Source organism: Callospermophilus lateralis, chromosome 2 (assembly GCF_048772815.1).
Source record: "Callospermophilus lateralis isolate mCalLat2 chromosome 2, mCalLat2.hap1, whole genome shotgun sequence".
NCBI classification, from domain to species: Eukaryota; Metazoa; Chordata; class Mammalia; order Rodentia; family Sciuridae; genus Callospermophilus; species Callospermophilus lateralis.
The window spans coordinates 82,387,376-82,412,468 of NC_135306.1; the positions used below are offsets into that span (position 1 = coordinate 82,387,376).

General features: G+C 40.0%; 1 long non-coding RNA gene across 2 annotated transcripts in view; it reads left to right on the plus strand.

Annotated features, from left to right (window-relative positions):
- The window catches only part of LOC143392529 (uncharacterized), a 114,378-nt gene that overhangs the window by 84,056 nt on the left and 5,229 nt on the right, over positions 1–25,093 (plus strand). The window contains exon 2 of one of the 2 annotated variants that reach the window (XR_013155336.1): positions 20,776–20,833. The exons of the other annotated variant lie outside the window; for it this stretch is intronic. This is a non-coding gene — a long non-coding RNA (uncharacterized LOC143392529). The remainder of the gene's footprint in view (positions 1–20,775; positions 20,834–25,093) is intronic. 2 annotated transcript variants of the gene reach the window in all.

Genomic DNA, 25,093 nt, shown 5'->3' on the forward strand with positions numbered 1-25,093 from the left:
TGGCTACAGAGAGAGAAACTATCCACTCCCGCCCCCATCTTCACTTTACAAAGCTGGAAATATCTTCTGAGGATTTTTATTTGTTGGAAAAGATGTCATATTTGCCCAAGAAAAGCATCTATGTACAACAAGGGAAAAAAGACCCACTAAATATCCACATCTCCCAAGAATCAAATGGGAAGATAAATGAGATTTTTATAGATGCAAAGCAAATTTTATTTAAGTGATAACCAACATAGTTTCTGTTGCTTCAGAAAGTGAAACTTCTGCTAATAGTAGAACCAACATACACAGGAAATCAAGCTAATGTATCTTAATGCTCAATTTGGATGCATACAACATATTCAAGAAATTCAACATTTCATAGCCAATTCTGTATCTGTGACATCCAGACTGAATTAGTTAGGAGTATAATCAGTTGTGAGGGACAGAAAATACAAAATAATAAGTGGATGAAAAAAGATAGAAGTTAATTTTTCTCATGTGAAAGTCTGAATAAATGGTCCACGGTTGGTGTGATTATTCATAATACCAGGAAATATTGTGTTCCTTCTCCATGGTGTTCCATGTTCATCCCCCATCTAGTACAAGCCATCCATGGGTCAAGATGGCTATTTTAGTTCAAGCCATTATGTCCACATACAGCCAGCAGAGAGGCTTCCCTATAAGGACTCTTCTGTTAGGTTGCATATACCACTTCTTGTATTTCCTTGCCCAGAACTTAACTACATTTATCTGCAAGGGAGGGTAAGAAATATAGTCTTTATTTTGGGATATCATATGTTCAGCAAGAAATTCAATTGCTATGGAAGAAGGGGAAAACATCTACTGGCTCATATTAGCAGTTGGCCACCCAGATTTCTTACATCTGGGGAGTTCCAAAGGGTTAACTTGGGCACAATACTTAATTATAAGTCTTCCTTCATGTGCCAATGAAATTGCTTGATCCTAAAACTGCTTCTAATTGAAGATTTGATGAGATTCACAAATAAAGCATATTTTTCATTTTGAGTGTCTGTCTACTTGATGCTGGACAAAGTTCAGCTCACTTAGAAGAGCACATTTAATTTGTGGATGATTGAGACCTCTTGTTTTCTTCTCTTTTCTATTCTACATACTTTTGGCTACTTTCCCATTAGTTGAGGTCTTAAATAGACAAAGGAAGAAGGATAAAAAGAAAGAAAGTCTAATCAGATGGTTTTGTTTCTTCTTAGTAACATTTCTAGAAGGGCCAAGGCAGAAGAGATTGAAAATAAGTAATACTAAGTTGTTGGGTTATCTGTCATAAAAGCAATCCCTTATGCCAGGTGCTGAGAAAAGTCCTTTTTATTGCTGTCTATAATTGCAGCTACAACCCATGAAGAAGGTAGTGGCATTTCCACTTTGGAGAATAAATTTGCCAGAGGAAACAGTTACTAACAGGCAAAACCAAGATTTTAGTCAAGGTCTTTCTAACCCCCTCCTCCCATGCTCTTTTGACTGTTCTATACAGAGTCTATCTTGTCATGAATTTTGTTTTGTTTCATGTGGTATTGGGGATTGAACCCAGGGCCTCATGCATGCCAGTAAGCACTCTACCACTGAGTTATACCCCCAACCCTTTCAAAATTTTACTTGGAGACAGGGTCTTGCTAAGTGTCCCAAACTGGCTTTGAACTTGCAATCCTCCTGGGTCAGCCTCCTGAGCCACTGGCATGACAGGTATGTAACACCAAGCTTGGCTTGCTGTGACTTTTTAAGCATCCTCTTTTCACTGGAGAGAGTTTTTGCATTACCATTGGCAGGGGCTAACAGCAGACCTTAAAGATATAAACAAAGTGAAGAGGATTAGCATGAGCTGGGCAACTAGCTCCTTGTGGCCTCTCTGCCCTCTCAGGTTGTGAGCCTTGCCATTAGCCAGCACCTTAAGAAGCATTTGATATTTACAGTGTCATCCAGGTCTCTTTCAGCTGAGGTGGTATGTAGAAAAGGAAGCAGAGTATCCTCTCTCCACGGCACTTTAAAAGACCAAAGATGGTTTCAGGACAGCATTTTCTTGACTTCTCATCCTGCAGCACTTGAAAGAAGGAAGTTGTGGAGGTGGGTGACATTTTAGATAGACTCCACACTCCCTCCCCCAGCTTGGAATGGAACCTCTTACCCAAATAATAGCAGAACCTCCCATATGTTCAGTGTGTGCTCTGCGGCAGCCCCTCTGTAGTTCTCATGATTCTGAGAGGCCGCACGGGGCAGGATTTAGAATCTGGCAACTCATGCACTTAACCGCAAGGCAGTGCACCTTGTTCATAAGCACATACCAGAAGCCAAAATGCTGGCATTTGTTAGTCAAGCCTGGAAAGAAAGGATGAGTAGGAGATATCTAAATATATTTCAGGGAAGTATTTTTAGGTGAAATGCTTTCCAGTTGATAATATGGAACAGGTTTCTTAGATTTGGCATTAAGGAGCCCTGGATTTTTTTTTTTTTTCCTTAACTGTCTCTCATGTGGATGGTGTTAGCAGTTACTGGGGAATGATCTGAGGAAATAAGGTGTGGGATGGGAGGTGAAACAGAGAACGAGAAACACAACAAAGGGTACGTTCTTCAGAGTGCTGTGGATGTCCGAGAGACTGTGTGGAGCACCCCCAGAACAGACTCTCAGGCATGTCTGGTCTGTGAGCATGTGCACACGGTTCTGTAGTGGCACAACCCGTTCCTGGAAAAAAAAAAAAAAAATAGGTGCATCTTGTGTGGCTCCACTGGTTGAGGACTTTCAGAAGCTTGTGCCCTTTTCCCTCACTTTGTCCCCCGTACTCTTTCCCTTTGTTGATTCTGCTTTGTATGCTATTGGTGTAATAAATCACAGTCATAAACAACACTATTTGCTGTTTATCACGTCTACTGCTTGGTAGGAGTTTGTGGACACCTTACGCCCAGAGAGCCTACCCAGGAGGTCTCTGCCTCAGTGGGACTAATAGAAGTGGCAGGTGTAATCCTGAAGGGGACATCTGTGGCTTCAAAGATTTCTCTCTTTTTTTCTTGGAAGAGTCATTATCTTAATTTGGGTCCTCCAGAAGCACATGCTGCTATAAATTGCTGAAGGAAATATAGGTAGAGGAGTGGGGAAGTGAGGCAGGGAAGGGAAGGCAGACAGAGAATGGTAGGTTTCCAAGTGAGCTTCCTTTGTGGACAGCTGGAGCTGAAGGCAGTGGGGTGATGCCATGTGCCAAGAGAGCTGGGTGTTTACAATTGCTCCAGGGGGTGTTAATTCCATGGCATTTCCAGCCTGTTATTAAGAGGCCGAGCTGGTTCCAAGAGCCAGAGGAAGGCTAGAGGGAGTGAGTGCAGGTGCTGGTGTTGGAAGCCACTGCCCAGTATGGGACAGGTGATGTAGGCAGGGCACAAGGCTCAATTACACTCTGGGACCAGAAGAGGAGTCTGGTCACTGTGGCTCTGCTAACCACCTGAGTCATTCCTACCTGCTCTGCCCTTCCATTCCCAGCCAGCCCACCCAAACTCAAAGATGCTGTCCAGGTGATTTCTGACCAGGTCCTGAGTGCTTTGGTCTTGCCCTTGACAGTTGCTGTTGTCTCCTGCATGCTGGGCAGGAGTCCTGGTTGCAAGGACTTGGCCAGCTCAACTCACAGTATCGTGTTTCAGCCACAGCTTCCGTGGAGAATTTAAATTTGTTCCTTTCCTCTGGTAGCTAAAGCACATAACAGTTCAACTGAGGTTACTACTCCATTGCATCACCGAGGCAGCCCTCAGCCCTAATGAGATAATACCTTCCACGCTTCCTGAGCTCTCTGGGAGACATATACTGCACTTCTCTATTATTTATATGATTCGTTGCAGAGTTGTTTTCTAAACACACACAAATATGCATGTTCAAAAGACTGGAAACATTTTCATCAGAACATTATCTGTCCTTGGATACCCAGACAAAGGCAGATTTAGTGTTTTTCAGCCTCAGCATTTGGGGGGAGGGAAAGTGATTAGCTCCAAGATCTGTTCTTCCCCTTGAAAATGCAGGTCCGTCTGGAAGCTCATGCATGGAAGTCGCCTCCACCACTGGCAGCATCTCCGTGTCCCTGATTCCAGCAGAGCAATCAGGGCTATGGTGAAGCTTGCTTCTGTGAAAGTAAAAGCACACTTTTTTGGTGTTAATACACATTTGATTACCTATTCAGAAACTAGGATTCATGCTCAAAGGAATTTTTGGATTTAGAAAAATTTGAGTCCCAAGTGCTTAGCTTACTAAATGCTGATTGTGTGAGACTGAACAACGTTCTAATTCAGAATTGCTGTGAGGGGACTGAGGGCGGCTGTATGTTCCTGTGCAGCTTGTACCCTTCACTATTCTAGAATTCACATTGCAGTTTATGTGAATGATGTCCCTAGGGTTGTTCAGTATGCAACCTGAACAAACACAGTGATACTTGGGAGCAAATGAAAGTCTGGGCATTAAACTGTGAAATATCGCAAATACCAAGATATTGACCAGTTAAAAACTACAAGTTAGCTTTTAAGATTGTTAGCTCTCTCTCTCTCTCTTTTTTTTTTTTAAATCTTTTAAAATTATAATTTTAGGGGCTGGGGATGTGGCTCAGGCGGTAGTACGCTCGCCTGGCATGCGTGCGGCCCGGGTTTGATCCTCAGCACCACATACAAACAAAGATGTTGTGTCCGCCGAAAAACTGAAAAATAAATATTAAAAAAAATTATAATTTTAGCAGATTCAATGGTCATGCCTGTTATCCCATCTTCCAGGGAGGCTGATGTAGGAGGATTGAAGATCCTATTTCAAAATAAAAAGGACTTTGGCAATAAATGTTGCTTTTTTTTTTTGCATATAACATGTTCCTAAAAAAGCACTATATATGGAGATGATTTTTATGTTAAATCATGTTTTTTTTCAATTAGTTCTATTAAAATTTCAAGACAGCAGATCTTAAGAAAAAAATCTTTGATTTCAATATGTAATAGATGTGTCACTTGAAAAAAATCAACTCTTGCTTTAAGAGTTTTTTGGTCTTGGGGCTGGGGTTGTGGCTCAGTGGTAGAGCACTTGCCCAGTGCTTGTGAGGCCCTGAGTTTGATCCTTAGCACCACATAAAAATTAATAAATAAAGGTATTGTGTCCAATTATAACTAAAAAATAAATATTAAAAAAATAATCTTTTGGTCTTTATCAAGATCTTTTCTTTTTATTTCTGTCTTTCCTGGCTTACCCACATCCAGGGATCGTCCAATAGATTCTCCAAATATGATGAGCTCTGTGAGATGTCTTTATCTATCAAATTTCTGTGTCTGTTCTTGCTCCTGTTACACATCATGCATCTTTGCAAGAAAATCCAGAGTGGGGGCTAGAAGTTGTATAGTATCTTTGGGATACATTCCCAAAGATGCCTGAAACCACATACAGTACTGAACTCTCTCTATACAATGTATTTCCTATACATAAGTACCTGTGATAACATTTAATTTATAAATTAAGCACAGTAATCAGTATTAAAACAAAATAACTATAATAACAATGTCCTAAAAGTTTGTGCCTTGGAGCCATTATTAACTAAAATAATGGTTACTTGAACATAAGCACCGGGACACTGCCACAGATCTAATAACTGTGCTTGCTACTAAGTAGCTAAACAGAAAGTAGCATATACAATACAGATGCACTGGACAAAGGGATGATTCATGACCCAGACAGAAGGGAATGGAATACCATGAGACATCATTATACCAATCAGAATGGTGTATAATTTAAAACTTATGAATTGCTTATTTCTGGAATTTTCCATTTTATATTTTCAGACCATGATTGACTGAGGTTAACTAAAACTGTGGAAAGCAAAACCCTGGATAAGAGGAGTGACTGTATTCCCAGTAGACACCTTTTTAAAGCACAGATATGTTACCAAGTCTTCCTTTTCCTTCTCTATAGGCCCTAGAGATCAAAGTCATTTGAGAATAAAGCAGTGGGCATAATTCAATACTAAAGGTTTGGAGGGAGAAGATGGATTTAATTCACCAATGCCCACTATAAACCTACCTGTCCTGACAAGAATCTGTGGGGAATAAATGAATAAGACAGTCTCTGCCTCTTTTAAGGAGTTGGTAATTGGTGCTTCAAGAGAGGTCTGCACAGCAGGAACTTGAGGAAGGAGGAAATTCATGTAGAAACCATTCACGGGGCCTCCATTTTCTACCTCAGGGAACTTTCTGGTTAGGTACTATGAATGTGAGAAAGGGTGATTATTTCCTATATAAAAAGCAACAAAACTTTCTTAGTTAAAATCTGGAGTCTGTGAACTGCTCTTGTCTTATAATCCTACCCAAGCCACAGAAAAAGGACATTCAGGGAAGGGTGGCCGTAAACATTGTGGTCTCCATATTCAAGTCAAAACTAGGATTAGTTGATCTCCCAGCTAGTAATCTTTCAAATAAATCCTTCAGGTTTCCTTTTCCCCCAAAGAGTAAAATGAGTTATTTTTGTCCCACTCTTTCGTTATGTTTTTTAAAATGCACAGTCTTGTTTACATTCTTAAATAAAACACTTCTAAATTGCTCACTCCTGTTCCCATTAAAATGCTTTAGCCACATGAATGGTGAATGACAAGTGCTTTGGGGGTGGTATAAAACTCCTCACCTATGTGTGTTTCTTGCAGGCTTCCAGATGACATATGTAAATAGGTCTATTTTTAAAAAAGTGCTTCTCTCTCCCAAATCTCATGGCAGTAGTTTACCTAAAGTGTTCTTGGCATGTCCATTTTTTTTTTTTTTTTTTTGTACTGGGGGGATTGACCACAGAGGAAATTTATCCCTCAGCTACATCCCCACACTTTTTAATTTTTTTTTTAAGACAGTGTCTCACTAAGTTGCTGACACTGGCTTCGAACTCGCAAATGTTTGTCATTAGAATCTGCCTGCTGCTTGGACATATTTTAGGAAAAAAATTTAGCTAAGAGTTTAAAACACATGATTGTAAATATTCAGTAAGCACTTCAATTATTGTTTCAAAACAGCTTTTGTGAGGCGAAGAACATGTTTTTCTGTCAGCTGCTCAATATTTATTTTAACATATTAAACAACCTCAGAAATATTCATTGCACGGAAACCTTTCTGTGTTTGAGTGGATTAAATTTACAAGTTGAATTAATGCTATAAATTACATTTACATAATTCATTTCTCACTAAAACAGAATTTATTTAGCCTGCATCTCTGCTAATATATGTATTTAAGGAAAAAGCAGCACCTTTTTTTGTTGCCCACATAGTTAATTTAGTCTAAGTAGAATTTAGAAGGCATCTCTGTGCTTCTTTGTTACTGGACTCCCTCTTTCCATCGTCCACCATCTGAATTTTACAATTAAATAGCATATATGTGTGTAGTCTCAGGCGAGGAGAAAAACCTGCTAAACAAAACCCAAACCTCCCTCTTTTTGCTTTTCAGATGTTCCGTGATGTCCTTACAAATCACCTATTACTTGTATTTTGCTAGTTTTGTGTAAAACTGGGGAGAAGGTAAGAGAAGAACAAACTAGGCTGGAGATCACATGGAAACTCTGAAACTCAAGACCAGATGAATCTGAAATGGCAAGGGAGGCAGAAAGAATCAAGAGGGAGAGCATGGACAATGCACACTGGGACCCCAAAGACTGTGAATCTTCTTTCCTTTTGCATTTGCGTCTATTTTCACAGACGAGGGTGAGGGCCTTAATGCATTTGCTGCTGCAATTTCAGGTTTTAGAATGTTTTGAACAATATGCTTCCAATCACGCCAATAATTAGGGGACCCTCATTATCGAGTGTTATGCCTCTTACGATGTTACTGGCAGAGAGGGGACATTGGCTTCACCTTGTGAGGCTTGGTTTTGTGTGACTGGCACAGAAACAGGCATTGTTCACCTCAATTTCTCCCCTCTTTTTCCAGGATCCTATTAAACCTCTTTGTTAGGAGACCCAGCTGCTTGTTTTCTCTCAAGATAATGACTGAAAAATGCGCTTTTAAAAAATCACGGGGAACATTATTTCTGGAAGGTCTGTCTCTTCATCTTTTTTGCTGTCATCTGGCTGAAGATGATTTTCAATAATCCCATGCTAATAAAAATTTATTTGAACACATAGACCCAATATGGAGCTTAAATCACCATGGAAACCATGCACCACTGCTTTCTTTTTTGCCTGTATGGGGATTCCTCTTTTCTTTCTTTTCTACTTCTCCAAAAACTATTTTCAAAAATGATATACAACATAATATACAGATTTTGAATGTGTTTTCCCATATCATCATCATCCCCATCAAAATACAGAATGTTTTCTTTAACCCAGAAAATTTCCTTATCCCTTGCCCCAGTCTATCCCTGTCCAGAAAAGCAACTATGATTTGGATCATTATCACCATAAATTAGTTTTGTCTGTTTTTGTACTTTCCATAAGTGGAATCTTATGGTATATATTCTTTTAGGTCTGGCTTCTTTCACTAAGTATAATATTCTTGAAGTTCATTCATATTCCTGCACATACCAATAGTTTGTTTCTTTTTATTGTTAAGATGTAATTCGTTGTATGGGCTTACTACAATTATCTAGTCTTCTGTGGGTATGCATGTTAATTGTTTCTGTTTTGGGCTATTTTGAACAGAGTTGCCATGAATGTTTATATGTAAGATTTTGTGCAGGTGTTTCTTTTCCTTTCTCTTGAGTAAATATTGAAGTGTACAATTGCTTGGTTATGTGGTAGGTGTATGTTTTATAAGAAACTGTCGAGGAACTGTCCAAAGTGATTGTCTCTTTTGATTAAAAACAAAAATAAAAACAAAACATGGCTCTGTTAAAGACTGAATTTGGTCTCTGGTAACTTAGACCATGAGATTTATGGGGAGACTCAGGAAAGGCATGGTCTGCTTGGCTTTTTGACTCGATTTTATGTTGGATGGTGCTTGGATTTTGGCAACCAGGAGATTTGAGATATTGGAAACAATGGGAAGTGGTTTGGCCTCGGTTTTTGCTTTAAGAAAGACCTGGGAAAGTTTGAGGCAAGCATTCTCAGAAAATGAGCTTTCGCATCTATTTCCCTGTAAGCTGTACATTCTGATGGATTGCTCACTCGGTTGGTGGGACAATGGGGACATCTCCAAGAAGGCCACAGATCTGCAGACTCCATCCTGAAATGGAGCACATCATTCTGCAACAGGAATGTGGCGGCTGTCAACTCCCCATGGTAATAGGGAAGCTCTAGACACAATCAGCTTTTTACTATTTTATAGAACAAAGACCAGGACCTATTTAAATTGCTGAAATTTTACTGGACAAATGTTAGGTTCTTTTTCACACATATACTTCCTACATGCCTTACAAATAGCCATAAATCAACAGGCTTAGACATCTTGCAATGTTGTTTGTCTGAATCAACTTACCTTGGTATTACTAAATGTTCAAAAAAAAAATGCACTGTCTTTTATTTCTTTCTTTTGTGAAGGTAGATAAGAAGTTAGAAAGTCGGGAATGTGAATAAGATCCCCTTCCTTTTGGGAGCAGATTATCATAATTATCCAGCAGAGCCCTACTTTAAGTTCAGAGTCCCTGGCCACTTAATTTTGATAATAGATGTTAGAATCTGTTTGTGATTTCCAGCTTTGTGAATAGATGCCTAGTTTGTATAAAAACAAAGGAGGAACTTAATAAATTGAATTCTTCTTTCTCTATTCATTCCCCATTCCTGTCACCTTCCCCAATTTATGATTCATACTGTTGTATCAGATCATTATGGATAAATGTATCAATCAGAATGAGAATTTTCAAGAAGATACTTATTAATATCATTTTAAAAGAACCTTCAACGTAACAAGAGGAAAACACAAAATCCAATTAAAAAATGGACAAAAGACCTGAACAGACCTCACCAAAGAAGATGTACAGATGGTAAATAAGCATATGAAAAGATACTGAACATTATTTATTGTTAGGAGTCACAAATTAAAACAAAAATTAGGTACCATTATGTATCTTAGAATGGCAAGAATCTATTTCAAAGAAGGAGTGGTGAAAATTCAGAACACTGGGAACATCAAATGCTGATGAGAATATAAAATAACAGGAATGCTCATTCATTACTGTTGGCAATTTGGCAGTTCCTTAAAAACAAAGAAACAACAACAACAACAACAAAAACCCTAACATACTCTAAGATGTGACAATCACACTCCTTGATATTTACCCAGATGAGTTGAAAACTATGTCCACACAAAACCACATGAGGATATTTATATCAGCTTTACTTATAGTTATCAAAACTTGATTAGTAACCAAGGTGTCCCAGAGTAGGGGAATGGGTGAAAACAAGTGCAGTATATCTATATAGTATGTTTCTTGTCAATAAAAAGAAATGAACAATGAAGCCATGGAAAAACACAGAGGAACTTTAAATGCACCCAAAGAAGCCAAAAAGGATGCATACTATAGGATTCCAACTATGTGACACTCTGGAAAAGGTAAAACTACGGAGAAAGTAAAATGACCAGTTGTGTTGTTAGAGTTTGAAAGGAGCACAGAGGATTTTCAGTGAAACTATTTTATACAGTGCTTTGTGGATATATGTCATTATAATTGGCCAAGACCCAGAGGATGTGTAACACCAATGTAAACTATGTAAACTACAGACTTTAGTCAGTAATTATATGTCAGTGCAGGTTTACTTACTGTAACAGTCTCTTCTTTGCTTCTGGCTGCCATAAGGTTAGTAGCCTCTTCCACCAGGTACTCCCACCATGAAGAACTATGTAAAACTTTCTTCTTCATAAGTTGATTATCTCAGGTATTTTGTCACAGTGATGAAAGATGACTAAAACACATACTGCCAAGGCATTGGAGGGTGAGTCTCTTGTCTTCCAGTTATCTCTAATATGCCTACTATCCTAGCCTGTTTCTTTGTGAATTTCAAGAGCCAGGAATTTATGGTGAGGCATGAGCCTGTTTAAATAATTTTCTGCCCAGTTAGTATTTTTTTCAGTTAGTAGACAGAACTGTCTATAAACAAGGAAGGAAAATAAGTGAGAATAAAAATGAGAGAAAGAGTGAAAGCCAAGGAGATGTAACTGTCAATGTAGGCATTTGGGAGTCGAGTCAGGTGAACAAGAAGTAACAATCCAAAGCCGACCTGTATTTGACAGATGTGTGTTTTTTCAGGTAACTTTCTTAGTTTTCAGAAAAATGCTGCGAAAGCTTGGCAGAGTGGCCCATGCCTATAACCCCAGTGACTGAGGCGGGAGGATCATAAGTTTAAGGCCAGTCTCAGTAACTTAGTGAGAGTTTGTCTCAAAATGAAATAAAAATGATGCAACTCAGTGGTAGAGCATTTCCAGTACCACATAAACACCAGTGCTTTTGGCTTATTCTTGGGAAGTGTGTGTGTGTGTGTGTGTGTGTGTGTGTGTGTGTGTGTGTATTAAAGCTGCTGCTCATGAGAGTCATGAGCTGAGCTATTTGCAAGGCATTTATGCTGAAGGAAAGGCTAAGAATGGCATTTGGTCACACCAGACCTCGATTTCACGATAATGATAGAGGACCAAATAGCATTTTCTGGGAATACTGTCTTGTTGAAGGACATTGCTACTGTCAATCAGTCTTGAAAGGAAACAGGATCCAGGACCAGAAAAAGTTTTGGGAGGCAAGTCTTGGGCTGGAAAAAGGTGAGATAGGGAAAGTCTCCTTTCTTGATGCCTTTAGCCTCAAACAGAAAAGCTATTTGAGCATTCCTCTAAGGGGAAGTTAAGCTAGTCTTTGCTTAAGGAATGTGAATGATCCGGAAGACAAGAGACCTGCAAGGGGGACTCTGTGAATGCTGCAGAACCACATCTGCTATTCATTTCCCCTTTATTGTTAAAATTCTTCTTTGTTAACTCCAAGTCCCCTTCCTCATAATACTCCCTTTAAATGTTATGGCTTGGTTTCTGCATTGGCTGAGAAAAAGTCAGGGAAAGTGTACATTTGGGGTGCAGAAAGGGAGAGTGGAAAATAGCAGATGGAAAGAAGCAAGTCCAAGGACTCTAGGGGACTTCCCCACCAGCAGCCAGAGCTCCCCAGTGGCTGAGGTTGGGATCAGCCATGAAGAGTATAATGGCACTGTGAAGCAATTCCACGGTGGGGGGAGGGTGTCCCAGAAACATTGGTGAAGAAGAAGCTGGTAGAAGAACTGGACTTCCTAAGGCAAAATAGGTGGGAACTTAAGGTGCTATAATTTTTGAACATAAAGGAATGGGACTTTATTATACTATGTAGAACTACTGAAGCCTGGACATTTGGGCTATGTAACAAGGAACTGAGGTATGGTTGTTGTGGTTCATTCTTGTTCATTTGGAATGGGAATGAGAAATGAGACTGCACTTTCTCCTTGAAAATTGAGAGTAAACTGTGATGGAGAGGAACATTCTGCTTTCATTCTGTAAAATTAGAGACACAATGTAACACTCCACATCTAATTAGCTACAAAACATCCACATCAGTGTTCATGCTCTGAATCTCAATACAGGTGGCTCTATTTGTGCATTTACACTGTCTTCCTGATTACCAAATACCTTAGCAAATAGAACGGCAGATGTTCCCTCTCACAACTTCAATGTGGCATCTGCTCAAATCATTTGTCTCCTCTAACCCATTCAATTGCTAAGCCCCTATATCTGTCCTGACATCTGGGGGCTGGCTCCTTGCCTGCCTAACCAAGCTGAGTAACAGTGAATGATTTCCTGTACTAAGTTGGTATTAAAAAGAGGGAGAGTGAAACAATTATCTCTGCATGCTTCCCTGTCAAGTAAATATTAATTTTACCCATAAACAACCTGGGAGTGATTTTCTTTGGGTGACAGGAGTGATTCATTTATTTTTTATTTACTTACTTCTCTATACTGATATAAGAAAAATGAACAGATAATAATTGTATGATAACAGTATTTCAAAATTTAAGTCCTCCATGCCATTCTTAACATTGAGGAAAAGAGATGGATGGAAGGCCTAGTAGCTTATCCCTAAGATGGATACCATCGGTTCTTTCTCGCTCTCTCTATATATCCAAGCCATTCCCCATTGAGAGGTGGAGACTAGTCCACCACTATATTTACTCTAGGCTGGCCTATGACTTGATCCTGACCAAGATATGTGGCAGAAGTGATGCCATCTTACTGCCAAATCATAAGATACCTGCAGCTTCCATTGACTCTCTTACTATACTCACTCTTGGGGGAATCCAGGGACTATGCAACAGTCCAACTACCTTGAGACCACCATGCTGTCAGGAATCCCAGTCTTTCCATGTGGAGAGGCTATTGAAGACAGATGCTCAAGGAGCTTCTAGCTTTTCCAGCTCATACAACAGACATGTGAGAGAAGACACCTTCAAATGACTCAAGTTGCAGCTGTGATCTGTAACCAGATGAGGGACCAAGGAGAACACCACACTACTGAGCTCACCAATCCCCAGTACCACAAGCAGCCATAGCACATAGTTGTTGTACTCTACTAAGTTTTAGGAATGGTTTATTTTGCAGCAACACGTCACTGGAATGACTGGATTAAAAAACTTAATGGGTTATAGTTTGTGATTAGTTGAAATTCTTAGTCTTGTTTTAATTTTCATGATAAGCGGGGGGGGGGGGGGCTATCTTGAAGAAATGCCATGATTTATGTTTTAGAACATTTCAGAATATTATTTGGTTGGAGAGCATTGAATCCATTCATTTTATGTTTGGAATACATATGGAATATATATATATATATAATATAATATATGGATATATTCTTATCCATTCTAAGTAAGTGCTCTGCCACGGAGCTACATCCCCTGTCATTCATATATATATATATATATATATATATATATATATATATATATATATATATATATATATATATTGGCTCAAATGTCTCTTTCCAACAGCCTAAAGTCTCCTTCCTTAATCCACTTTCATCTCATCTTGCCTAGGAAGGGCAATATATAAATTTCCTTAGGGACCCAGCAATACTTGGATGATTCATTATGTAAGAAGAGCCAGCTGAACTCTGCAGCAGAATAGATCAAGGGACCTCTGACTTTTGAGGGCATTGGAAAGGGTCTGGGCAAAACTAACATGAAGAGCTCACGTTTGCTAGCATCTTACAACGTTCTGTGGATTGCTTTATTCTCTTCTCCCATGCCCCACCCCCCCAGCCAATCTGGTTACCTCCCTGTCTTCCTCTGTAACACCATCAGTCCCTTTCCCCTCTTTTTTGGGGGGAGGGGGAGTGGGTACCAGGGATTAGACTCAGGGTGACGTTGAGGCATTGGGAGGACACTGGGAATGGCACGACTCTGAAGACAAACCTCTCTCACTTCTTAAGTCTTCACAGAGCTAATCTTGCATGAAGCTATTGTCACTTGTGTGTGTATGTGTGTGTATATGCTCTTCTACTACATTCTGCACCATGGTCAGTACTTTAAAGAGATTCCCCTCTAGGACCCTATAACTAGGACAGTTTTGACAGTGAAAATGACACTGATAATATACTTTTGGTCATTCTAAAAATACTCTGTAAGCCAGGACTCTCCTAGGCCAACCTTGACATATGGTCACTCTACCTGGTGCAGTGACTATTCTGATTGCCACTGATGAAGAATTTGAGCCTTAGTCACCCTGCTGACAAGTGGCGGGGCAGGATTTGAATCCAAAATAGTTATCTGTGCTTTATTGCAGAAGTCACAAGCTGGAAATCCACAGTCCAAATTTGGTTCACAGCTCTATTTTGTTTAGCCTTCATTGATCACTTTTGAAAAAATTGAACTTGAGGGCTGGGGTTGTGGCTCAGCGGTAGCCTGCTTGTCTAGCACATGCAAGGTGCTGGGTTCGATCCTCAACACCACATAACAATAAATAAATAAAATAAACATATTGTGTCAAATAACAACTAAAAAAATGTTTTAAAAGTTTATAAAAAAATTGAACTTGAACCTTTCCCTATTTATACTTTGCCTATTCAACCCTTTTGTAGATCCCTGAGGAAATTAAATTGGCAGCCCCTAAAGTGACACATTTGCTAGCATCTTACAATGTTCTACGGATTGCTTTCTTCTCTTCTCCTATGCTCCACAACGCCCCCACCCCCCGCCCCGCGCCAATCTGGCTACCTCTCCAGTCTTCCTCTGTAACACCATCAGTCCCTTACATGTCTTTTTTTGGCGGGGGAGTGGGTACCAGGGATTGAACTCAGGGGCACTCAAACCCTAAGCCACATCCCCAGCCCTATTTTATTTTATTTTTTTAGAGACAGGGTCTCACTGAGTTGCTTAGCACCTTGCTTTTGCTGAAGCTGGCTTTGAACTCATGATCCTCCTGCCTCAGCCTCACAAACTGCTGGGATTATAGGCATGCACCACCACGCCTGGCCCTTACCCCTCTTTATTCCAAGGCTTGAGGGAAAAACTACACAGGAACAGATTTCCCATTTCTGTTTCAGTACAACCATATACACAAAAAGTTTAGCTAGGTGTAATTTTCATTTCACATGAGCACGCAACCAATGACTGTGCAAATGTATCATTTGAAAATATAGCTGGTAATTTGTAAATTACAAGTGAAAGAGGAGTAGAGCTTATTCATAATAAACAATATGCATTGATGATCATTTTATTTAATATTTTAAAATTAAGATTAGAAATCCTTAAGCAAGTCAGGCATGGTGGTACATACCTGTAATCCCAGTGACTCAGGAGACTGAGGCTGGAGGATTGAAAGTTTAAGGTCAGCCTGGACAAGACTCTGTCCCCAAATAAAATACATCAAGGGCTGAGGAGGTGGCTCAGTGGTAGAGTGCCCCTGGGTTCAATCCCCAGTACCACACAACAAAAAGACAAAACAACATACCCTCAAAACCAAAAATACCAAAACAAAAGAAAACCAGAAAGAAATCCTTAAGCAGATAGCACATATTTTTCAATGTTTATAAAAATTATCTATGCTTTTGAAGATTTACTCTTTAAGACATTTTATGTATCTGGGGACACTCTTTTAGTATAACTAATCTAAGGTCTTAAAGTTTTTGGCAGGTTGGAAATGTCTGCAGTATGTGCAAAAATTCTATGAAACCATGAAATAAATGCCAATGAAACACGAGGGGAAGGAGCACTTTGATTTCAAGAGCAAGATTTTATTTTGATGGACAGAGAATGTATTCTTGATAAAGAACGAGAGTGATTGAACATGAGGAAGAGGAAAATGCCAGATGCAGATGATCACCAAGCCATGCCGACTCGGGAGAGCGTCACTGGGAAGTGCATGTTTCAGCTGAGAGCACTGTTCAGAACTTGGAAACTGTTCGCATCCTTCACACCCCTGATCCAAATATATCTTTCCTCTTTAAAAGAAGACAGCTTTTTTCAGGTTTAGTCTTCTCAATGCCTATCAACAGGTCACAGGTTTAACAGAATCTGTTTTAAACCTTCAGAAATCTATGTCTTTTTCTAGGCTGCTCAATAATTTGATCTTTGGATTAATAAAGAGCTGGGTATGAGAGAGAGGAGATTTTATTTGAGCCAATAATCTTCATGAACACAATATGCAAAGAGACAAGAAAAAGTGTGGATTTTCATTAAGAATGAACAAGGTCTATGAGAATAGGCAGTACAATCTCAGGTCTAGCCATTTAGTGCCCATTGTGTAGACATGTCTGCAACTAGAATTCTTTGGGGGCTTGGGAGGCTGAGGCAAGAGGACAGCAAGTTCAAAGCCAGACTCAGCAACTTACCAAGGCCTAAGCAACTTAATGAGACCCTCTCTCAAAATAAAAAATAAAAAGGGCTGGAGATGTGGCTCAGTAGTTAAGCTCCCCTGGGTTCAATCCTTGGTACCCCCCCCAAAAAAAAATTCTTTGGGATTCATAGAAAATGAAATATAGATATATAATATAAATAGATGAAGATGGTCTTTTCAGTAACTTAGTTTATGGCGGGGTTGGGAGGAAGGGTGCTGAGTATAGAGAAATTTGCTTTTCAGACTCTCTAGTTGGAAAAGTAATTAACTTTTTTCCCCTTTCTTTCTTTGTATTCATATCAATGCTATATATGTGCAGATTAGTGGATTAGTGGCTGACACAATCTATGTATTAGATTAGATGAACTCTAGGGTGACTTCTGACTTGGAAATTCTGTGTGTGTGTGTGTGTGTGTGTGTGTGTGTGTATGTGTGTGTGTGAGAGAGAGAGAGAGAGAGAGAGAGAGAGAGAGAGAGAGAGGGAGACCATTAGTCATTTTTCCTGTCCGCTCTTGCATTGGGTTATTTTCATTTTCTCTTGGGGATCTGGTTGTCAAGGGTTAAGCTCATTGTATAGCTTAGTTCTGGTTGAATGAATCTACATAACTAGGAAGGTTTCTGTGAATGCAATCAAGAGAGAGAATTTCACAAAGCATTTACACAAGTTTACTCTACTATATCCATGTGGAATGTGCATTTGTCCAGACCAGTTATCTTTCTTGCCATCAGTGTCCTGGCCAGTCTCCCTTGACTGGACCCCTGGCTCATTCCCATCTCATAAACTCTGAAGCAAGGAGATGCATAGTGTATCTGAAGCCCATTGCCCAGCACAGAGCTGAATACAGAGCAGATCTCAGGTGTGTTTCTTTTTCTTTCCTTTGCTAACAGCTTAATTGAGAAATAACTCATATGCCTTATAGTTTACCCACTTAAATTGTAAAACTCAGTGGTTTTTAGTATAGTCACTGAACTGTGCTACCAATAGCACAGTCAATTTTTACAGCATATTTATTACTCCAAAAAGAAACCTCACATCTTTAACAGCCTGCATTTTACCCAACCTCCAGCCCTAGAATACTAGATCACTTCCTGTCTCTATAGATTAGTTTATTATGGACTTTTCTAAAAAATAGAATAATACAACATGTGGTCTTTTATGACTGATTTCTTTAATTTACCATAATGTTTTCAAGGTTAATCCATACTGTAGCACAAATCAGTATTTCATTATTTTTTTTAAAGTTTTAATTTGTTATATATGACAACAGACTGCTTTATGATTCATATTACACATATAGAGCTCAATTTTTCATATCTCTAGTTGTAAACAAAATAGAGTCACATCCTTTGTGTCTTCATACATGCACTTAGGGCAATGATGACCATCACATTCTACCATCTTTCCTACCCCTATGCCCCTTCCTTCCCTCCCATCTTTTTTCATTCTTTTTAATTGTGTTTTATTCCATGGTCTGGATATACCACATTTTATTTATCCATTTTATCAATTGATGGATATTTGGGTCCTTACAATTTTGGGCTTTTATTAGAGCTAATATAAATATTCATGTACCAATTTTTTTGTGGACATATTTTCATTGCTCTTGGGTAAGGACCTAGAAGTGAAATTGTTGAATCATATGGTGACTCTAGGATTAATCTTTTGAGGAACTGCCACACTATTTTCCAAAATGACTTCACCATTTTAAATTTTTGCCAGCAATGTACAGAGGTTCCAATTTCTCCACATTCTTGCCAACAATTTTTGTCTGTCTTTTCAATGACTGCCATTCTAGTGGGTATGAAGTAGTATCCCGTTGTAGGTATGACTTGCACTTCCCTGATGGCCAATAATGCTGAGCATCTTTTCAAGTGATTATTGGCCATTTGTATATCTTCTTTGGAGAATGCCCATTCAAATCCCCTGCTTGATTTTTGTATTATTTGTCTTTTCATTATTGAGTTCTAAGAATGTTTCATATAGTCTAGAAACAAGTCTCTTACCAGATATATGATTGGCAAATATTTTTTTCCATTCTGTGGTTTTTCTTTGTGCTTCCTAGATGTTATACTTTGAAACACACCTTTTTAATTTCAATGAAGTACGGTTTAACTGTTTTTTTCTTTTGTTGCTTATGCTTTTGGTGTCCTAAGAAACAATGATCTCGTCCAAGATCTACTTGTTTGAGCTCTTGGTCTTACTCATAAGAAAGACACTCTTCAGGGTTCTCATCTTAGTTGATGGCACCTCAACTAAGATGTTGAGGTGAAAAGCATTTGAGTCTTTTATGACTCTTCTGTTTCTCTCTTAATACTACAATCAGCCTACTAGAATTTCCTGTAGAATTTTGACAGACTTCTTTCATTCTTTACTCATTGTCCCCTTAAGACCAAGGGTGTAGTGTTTCTGCTGGTGTAGTTCTTCAGGGCCTTGTGGGTCTATTGGGTATGTCTTTTGGAATGCATTCCTTTAGATAAGAGGCTCTTTCTTGGATATCTTGGTTTTTGATGAGATGCCTAAGGGAATCCATGAATCACATGAGTAATGTCCTCAAGACAAATGTCTGATTCATTTGTGTGATTGAATAATCTGAACTTTGACCTGTTAAGGAACTAGCAAAAGGTTGTGATAGCCCATCCTTGATTAGCCCTGGATAGTACTCTTTCCTGATAGTGACTTCCCTAATTGTTTCATCTTTCTTAAATTGTTGGTGGGACTGAAAATTAGTACAACCAATTTGGAAAATAGTATGGAGATTCCTTAAAAGACTAGGAATGGAACTACCATATAACCTAGCTTTACAACTCCTTGGTATTTATTCAAAAGAATTAAAATCATCATACTATAGTGATACATGAATATCAATATTTATATTAGCACAATTCACAACAGCTAAGTATGCAACCAGCCCAGGTGTCCATCAACAGATGAATGAATAAAGAAAATGTGATACACACACACACACACACACACACACACACACACACACAATGGAGTTTTACTCAGCCATGAAGAAGAATGAAATTATGGCATTTTCTGGTGAATGGATAGAACTGGAGGACATGATACTAAGTGAAATAAACCAGACATGGAAAGTTAAAGTTCAAATGTTTTCTCTCACATGTGGAAGAAAGAGAAAAATAAGAAATCAGATAGGCTGAAAAGATTGCAAATCATCATATCCTGGTTCCTTTTAAAAAAAAATATTTTATTTTTTAGTTTTTGGTGGACACAACATCTTTGTTTGTATGTGGTGCTGAGGATCGAACCCGGGCCGTACACATGCCAGGCGAGCACCCTGCCGCTTGAGCCACATCCCCAGCCCTCCTGGTTCCTTTTTGCTTTATAGTTCTTCCTTCAATCTATCCTTTTCCTCTTTCATTTTATTATAAACAGCAAAAAGAAACAAGGCTGTACTTTCAGCACTTTGCTTTCTATTTTTGCCTGTCTCCTGCCTTTTCCCAGTCCTATTTCAAAGGTGAAGATGAGACTCAGATGTTCATAAGCTTAACCTATATTTTTTCTCTGAAGTTCTGTGCTTTCTCATAAACATATAAGGTAGAAGCCCACCTGTGTGGGAACAGATCCCAAGAGCTATGGATAACCTCCCTCGGGGTTACCACTAGGGTGGACTGTCAGCCCCGTTCCCCAGCTCACTTCAACATCTTGCATCTCACAGTCCTTCCTGTGGGTTCTCAGGACAAAACATTCCCAATTGTTCCTTCTCCTAGGGCGAGCCCCATTTCTGAAGTCAACAGGGTGCCCATTGAGTTACCCACTGTACAGTCATCTCCCATCTGTTCGTTTCACATTTCTGGCTCAGGAAGACGTGACCTGGGTTTGTATGACATCCTTATCAGAGACACCATTACATATTCAAGTGTGTGTGCCCACTGGTCTTGTGGTTATGGAATTTATTAGGAGTTATTAATCTTAAAAAGTCAGTTCGTTCTTCCAGAAATAAGCCTTTCAAAAGGTCAGCTTGGCTTTTAATTAAGAATGAATCTTTTTTTTGCAGGTTAAATTGTGAGACCAAATGGCTGTGTTGAATGGATCCCATGGCAGTCAATCCTGTGGTAATTAGCAGGCAGTAGGGTTGACAGCTCCTTCTGCTTTAATGAGAGGAAAGTTCCTGTTAGTGAATGGTGTTACTGCAGCTTCTGTCTGGAGTGGGTGGTGGCTGCCTTGTGCTTTCCTTCCTACCGTTCTGTCTTGCTGACTCTGTGCCTCTCTTTCCCTTCTTTCTCTTCCATTTTGGTTTCCCTTCTTTGGTTCCTTCTGTTTTCCTCACTGGGGAAGGAAACTGGAAACCCTTTTCCTCAGTGACCTGCAGAGAAGCCAGATTCTGCCCACTACCTCCAGGGCATTGGGAGGGCTTCAGAACGGGGTGCTGACCTACTTCTGCTGCAAATGTTCTAGGCATTTGGGAACCCTGCCAGTAATGTTTAGAAAAAGCACCAGGGAGCTAGAGACATTCCGAATGTTAGAAGGAAGCTGGAGTCACCCAGAGTTAAGCCAGAAGCCCAACAAGCATTCAATGTCAATGTCACAACAGTCTGACCAAGGCATTCTCTTCCCAGGTGTGTTTCAGTCCTTCTGATTAATCAAAGAGCAAGCCTTGTCCCCTTTTGCAACAGAATAAAAGGGAACCTCAGGAACACAGCCTACAGTGGGCTAGAATTTAATGTCATTGTTTTGTTTTCGTTTGTGGTCAGCGAAATATATTGCATTTTCAATAACAGTAATAAAAGGTCAGATTTCCTTTGTTAATAAATGCATGTGTAAAAAAGTGACTCAATGTGAAGAAAGATATTAAATCATTAATTGTTCAGGTGGTGTACTAATACCTGGCCTAAACTATGAAGTCGGTCACATGAGAGGTGTTGGTGGGTGGTCAGCTGTTAGAGAAAGGCAATTGTCTTTATTTGGCCTGTGTGTCACTGTGTATCACTGTGCTGCCCCCAGGAATGACCTTGTTTACAGGTGACACAGCTCTGTCCGCCCCCCTCCTCATCACCGGTTTTACAGTAGCCAGTTAGTTCTTCATATGAAATGTAGAAAATACCTCGTGTTTGTAAAACAAGGAATAGGATTTGTCAATGCACTTCCTGGTGGTCTGTGGCCAGGACCCCATGTCCTTTGTGACATTCTGATCAAACACTGACTGAATCATCTTAGTTAGGAAAGGAAGGACAGGATTCACATAGACTTGGGAAATTTGAGTGCATTTTCTTGTGATGACAGGTGTAATAGGCATAATCAATATGGGAGATTTGATTTTTGAAAATAATTATGTGTCATGAATGCTGTTTCTGTTCCTATACAGGTACAAAAGGATAGATCTGTCTTACAGATGGAGCTTCTCTCCAATTAAATGGAATATCTCACCTCTAAATTCTTCTGGCACTTTCTTTGTATTTTTCTTTTATCCCTTTTGGTAGTGTGCAGAGTGTGATCTTTTCCAGCAGACTCCAGAAGTTTCTGAGGAGTGGTGATTATGTCCTGCTTGGTTGGTGGAGATGACCTGACAGATACTCACGTGGTGCCTGGCACAGAACAAGGACTGGACCACTGTTGACTCTAGTTGAAGGAGAATCACTCTGGTCTCTAGAATGGTTTTCCCAGCTGGGCTAGGACTTCAATATTTCAGAAGCCAAAGCTGTGACTCTGCTTGAGGAAGGGTGAGGGCAGAATAGGGGAACTTTCAAAGACAGAACAGGCCATGGTAATAGAAAATGGTTAGTATATTCACACTCCTTCCCTCTTGTTGGGGTGACATGTGAGGAAAATCAGGTGACCATGGGAGAACAGGGTCAGTCTGTGCCTGTGGCCTTTCACTTCAACTCAGAAATAGAACAAGTGGCTCTCCAAGTCTTCTCTTGTGAGCAAAGGGTTCTTTTCTTGAGAAAGTCAAGTTTGTTATTGGCACCAAGTTTGATTTTCAGAAAGCTTACAAGAAGTATCCACTGTCTTTGAGGGCACAATTTCCACTGAGGTCTGTTTGTATCTGTGACACCATAAAAAGGGCCATGCAAGTCAAGGCAAAAACCACAAAGGGACATTTCTCCAACCTGCTGCATTTTGGCTGCCCACATCTAACGTGTATTTAAGTCAAGATTAACTAGGGCATTTTCTATTGCAGAAGTGCATCTTCTATGGGTTCACTGTGCATCTTCCAAGTGCTTGTGGTAGCCAGTAATTGAAAGGTGGCCAGAAATGAATGTGCTCTGAGTCAGAGAGAGATGGTGGTGAGCAAAGCAGGGAACTCAGCAGCTGCTGCTCTGATCCCAGGCCTCTGAGTGGATTGTGAAATGGGAAGTGTGGGTACAAAACCAGGTGGCAGTGGATGCTGTGATCTCAGGCAGTTTTCTTCATGTGGAAGTGGAGAGAATATCACTGGGATATCATCAACCAAGATATTACCAATATCAAGCAATATCACTGGCTCTGTAGGATGAGGTGCATTCTAGTGTGAAGTAGCTCCAAGGATGTGCACCTTTTGGGGGAGGAAGCAGCTGCTATGGTGACAAGAGGTGCAAAGCAAGCAGTGGCTCTTTACTGGCAAGAGCCTTTCCAGCCCGTGCAATGGTGCTCACATGTAATTCCAAGTGACTCAGGAGGTGGAAGCAAAAGGATCGAAAGTCCTGGGCAAACTAGCCAGAATCTGTCTCAAAACAAAAAGAGTTGAAGATGTGGCTCAGTGGTTTACCCCTGAGTTTAGCTCCCCTGGGTTCAGTCCCCAGTCCAAGAAAACAAAACAAAGCAAAACAAAACAAAACAAAAAATAGCCTTTCCAAGAGTAGGTGGGAAGAGATGTTAGGGGTAGGGATGAGGAGTCACTGCAGAGGGAAGATGGAAGGTGCAAGAAAGGGCCCAGGAAGAGAAACAGCTAAGGTTTCCCAGAGTTAATGGTTTTCTAATGCTGTGTGAAAGGTCTGTTAATACTCTGGAAGGATGATAGGAAGAGGAGTGTCTGGCGGGCCCCTTTTTATACATTTCATGAACAATCTCTTATTTAAAGAAAGCTCTGCAGGAAAAGAAAGCCCACTGATAGACACCTGGTAATCACATAATCTGTCACAAAGCTGACCTGTGTTGAAGATGAACAGCTGTGGGAGTGGTAACAGTCATGCACTCAGCATGAATACCTCTGGTAGACATCCAGATAAGAATCTCTCTAGTTAGTAAACCCTCTGCATCTTCTCTCCCATTAACTCTAAGCCAGAGGTTAGAGGAGGGAAGAAGGAAAAGATGTAAGGAATGCAGTACCCTATAGTGAAGTGAATTAAAAGCTCTTTGGTAAATAGAAAGAATCCAGGGGAAGGAGAGCCTCAGTCATGAGGAGGAGAGCTTCTTCCAGTATTAGGGTGGTGGTAGCATAAAGGGATAGAGGGTGGGAGAAGAGAGAAGCTTCTGAAAAATTTGGGAGTGTCCCAGAGCAAAAGAGATCTTGGCCTGGCTTCCCAAATGATAACCAGAAAGATTACAAGGTTCTCAGACCTCTGACCCCTTAGGTGGTAGCATAGGAGAGGTGGCTTGTTGTGGATAGGTAGAGAGAAGGATCAAGTTAGCAAGCCCAGAATTCTCTTCTCTCCCATGTTAAGGAAGTACCCTGAAGCTGCCTTGTGCCCTAGAGGGAAGCAGGAAGCTAATGGGGGCTGTGTAGTGGGTCAGGAATGACTGAGAAAGGTCTTTGGCATAGATTAGGAACACCCATCAAAAGCAGGAATCTCTCTCTCTCTCTCTCTCTCTCTCTCTCTCTCTCTCTCTCTCTCTCTCTCTGTCACCTAGAGGCACTCCACTACTGAGCTATAATCCCAGTCATTAAAAAAAATATATATATATATTTATTTATTTTACAGTAGCCTTCAGTCCTTTTAATTTTTTATTTTGAGACAGGTTCTCACTAAGGTAGTTAGGACCTCACTAAATTGCTGAAGCTGGCCTTGAACGTGTGATATTCCTGCCTCAGCCTCCTGAATCTCTGGGATTATAGGCATGGACCACTATACCCTGTAAAGCAGCAGTTCTCTTAACAGCCGTAAGAACAAATCACAAGTATACCAGCAGATTCTAGCTAGGTACTTGAGGACCAGATGAACTCAGATGCATGCCATCAAGACCTGAGGACTCAGATCTGCATGAAAGAATATGAGACCCTATTATCTGTGCTACATACCATCTTGGAGAGGATTTAAGGGAAATGGAGGAAATCCCAAAGTCTAAGAATTTACTTAAAAGAAATTTAGTGATCTGAAATAAGTTGTTTAAATCAGAAGGGACTAAGATACTCTGAATTAAGTTCTAATGTCAGCCTCTCTTGCCCTGTGGAGTGG